Below are 3186 nucleotides of genomic sequence, written 5' to 3'. Positions count from 1 at the left end.
CACCTCCTGAACGACTGACCTGCGTATCAGGCCGCGGTCCCTTCACGGTGTACCTGCGGGTACGCACTTTCTAAACTAATCTCCTGCGTACTTCTTAATTTTCAACATATTGAGAGCCTTGCCATGGGTGTTGCCATCAAGTACAACATCTGTAACATATAGCCATACCAGAAACATAATGCCAACAAAGAAAAATATGCAAATCATAACATTTTCTAATAAAATTTATGTAACAGATCAAGGAGCATTACAGTAAATGGAAAATAATTGACACATTTACGGAAATAAAACATAAATTGTATTATTAGTATATGAAGAAAGGAGCATTAAAACAAATTAAGACTTCATGTTGGAAGCCTTCTTCAAGTGAGATTTGAAGTCCAAGCTTTAGCCTTCAAACATCTTTTCACCTTTACAATTGGGCAGAATTTGGGCACAATTCAATGCTAGGATGGAAACCAACCAACAACCAACCATTAGTGGATGGTGGGAAATTCATTTATTGGGAAGGAGAGGGAGTTGAGGATCCATGAAAAGAGGGAGGAGTTCCACATCTCAAGGGAGAGATCCATGGAAACAAGATCAAGGGCCAGGAATGGGAGCTCTCATTCTAATGATTCTTCATTCACCTAAAACTACATCGTTGTTCTCGAGCTTTCTAGTAAGATAAGATTATCCTCCATTTTGGGAAAAACTATCTAAAGATGATGAGTGTAGATTTTCCTTATAAAAGTAGCATTGAAAACACTAGACATGTGTAATGTTAGAGGTTAATAGCATGGATTTTCCTGATAAAAGTAGAATGGGGATTGCAAAACAAGGATTTTAACAAGCTATTCAGAATTCTTTCAAGGTAAGTTTTCTTCGCTTTCCAATATGCAACTTAGAAATACAAATTCACTTTCACTTTCGTACTAAATGAATGCAAATTTTTCGATTTTGATGTCTTTAAATATAGAAGAACAAATAGACAAGCAAGCGTGGAAGAACTCGGTTGACCCAAACAATTGTAATCTATGCTTGGTAGTGAATGAAATGAATCAACACACAAAATTGGTTCAATGACATTCACTAAACAATCAATCAAAAACAGGTAAAGAGGAAGGCTCAATCAGAGAGCTGCAAACGAACCTTGAGTAAACAGGTAACCAAATGAAATGATTCAACGAACTTGAAATAATGATCCAGGTCATATAAGAAAAAACCAAGATTCATTCAACAAAGCTCACAAGAGAGTTTCTTAACCATGGACAGTGAAAAACAAATCATCAGCTAAGTGAGAAAAGCAAGGGATCAGTAAGACTGATAGACTCAAGAGGTAGAATTGAGAAAATCAATTCTACAACAATCAGCACGGGTAGTACACAAGAAACAAGTGCTGAAAAGACACTCGCCGCAGCAACAAAGTAATGTCAGCACGGAAGTACACCACTTTCACGCGATGGTCGAATTTTCTGGACCGTTGTGACTGTTAGGCGTAATTACGTGATGAATAGGATATTACAAAAGGCAGGCCATGATGACAACACGACTGTTATAATTATATACACGATGATGTTTAAAAATAATGACAGGCAAGTCAAAACTCCCAAATAAAAAACAACCAATCCTTCAATCAAACAAGGGTATTCCCAGATCAACCCAGGAAACTCAAAGGACTGATAACCAATCCCCAAAACGTCAAAAGAGACAAAATCAAAAAATCAAAGCAAAAGCAAACAAGAAAAACACAAAGGGACTCCCCAGCAGAGTCGCTAAGTTGTGATGAAGGAAAGTGTTCCCTCTGCGGACAGAGGCAACCCCTCTAGCCCTAGAGCGGGTATAGTCACAAACAAGGATAGATCAACAATAGCTTTCCTTAAACAGTTTAGAGTTGGAGGCCTACCTCAATCGGTGGCCGATGGACTTCCGTTGCACTACTCCAGCTTCCGCTTCCTCAATGAATAATCAACTTGAAACAAAGCAAAGGAAATACAAAAAAGCACATAATCTGGTGACAACAATAAACCATTTACTCAAAAATTCAAGAAGTCATGAGCTATTAAGTACATTTCATACAAAACATCGGAAAACATCATTGATTTCATTAATATGAAAGAAGAGTCAGCTTACAACCAAATTCTTGACATCACAAGCCTTCTCAAAAGGGTTGAACCATCATGTCCTTCAAGCATTCACTCTTTAGTGATGGATCTCCCAACATACAAGAGCTCTCTCACTCACAAGTTTTACAAAAGATTAAGGGCACTTCACAATCCTTCCTCAAGCTAACAATCCATTCACACACTTGCCACACTCACACTAGCTATCTAGCAAACTCACAAAGCACTAACAACACTACTCCTCAAACCAACTATCACAAACTATCCAACTAGCAATGCATAACAATGGTGAGAGCTTAAATAGGAGAAGGAGTCTCCATCAAAGTTGGGAGGGAGAGCTTATCATCAAAGAAGGTAGCTCAATTGACGGAACTGCCACACAAGGGAAGGAAGGGTGACATAAACAAGGCCAACAACCAGGTCTGGAGTCATATGGAAGGCCGACTGTTGGAACAATTCGCCCAATCTGGATCATCGTGGGCACAAAATTGATCTTTAGCGTTGACATTACAAGTGATCAGTGCATATAGTCATATCATTGCCGAAGAGGCCACACAGACACGCGTTGGTGCATAAAATTGAGCCATCACGGGAAACATGTGTACTTCTGCATTGGCATAGCGGTCAGCTTGTACGTGTGTGACTTTCGGCGCATTTATTAAACCAATAACTGCGATGAGGCAGACAACTTTGGAAAAGTGGGTCAATTGGAAACTTAGGAAAGCATTCGCCTGTCATAGACTTGGACACATGACATAGTGAGATGACCGGGAGTGAAAGCGGGGATAAATTACTATGACAGTTTTTATGGATATAACCAAACATTGGTGCATCTAGATGACAGACTCAAGACTACTTTCAGAACTAAGTGGGGAGCATATGGCTACCAAAAAATGCCTTTCGATTTGATTAATGCTGGAGCTACCTTGCAAAGAGCAATGGATATAACATTCAAGGGTTTAATTAATAAGTCAATTGTTGTCTATTTGGATGACATTACTGACTTCTCCAAGAAAAGAGAAAATCATTTACATGATTTGAAGCAAATCTTTGAACACTATAAAAGGTATGGGATTTCATTAAA

Source organism: Pinus tabuliformis, chromosome 1_2 (assembly GCF_031772625.1).
Source record: "Pinus tabuliformis cultivar Carrire ecotype Pingquan chromosome 1_2, CPIR1, whole genome shotgun sequence".
Classification (NCBI taxonomy): Eukaryota; Viridiplantae; Streptophyta; class Pinopsida; order Pinales; family Pinaceae; genus Pinus; species Pinus tabuliformis.
The sequence above is the reverse complement of the archived record's forward strand: the minus strand, read 5'-3'. Positions refer to the sequence as shown.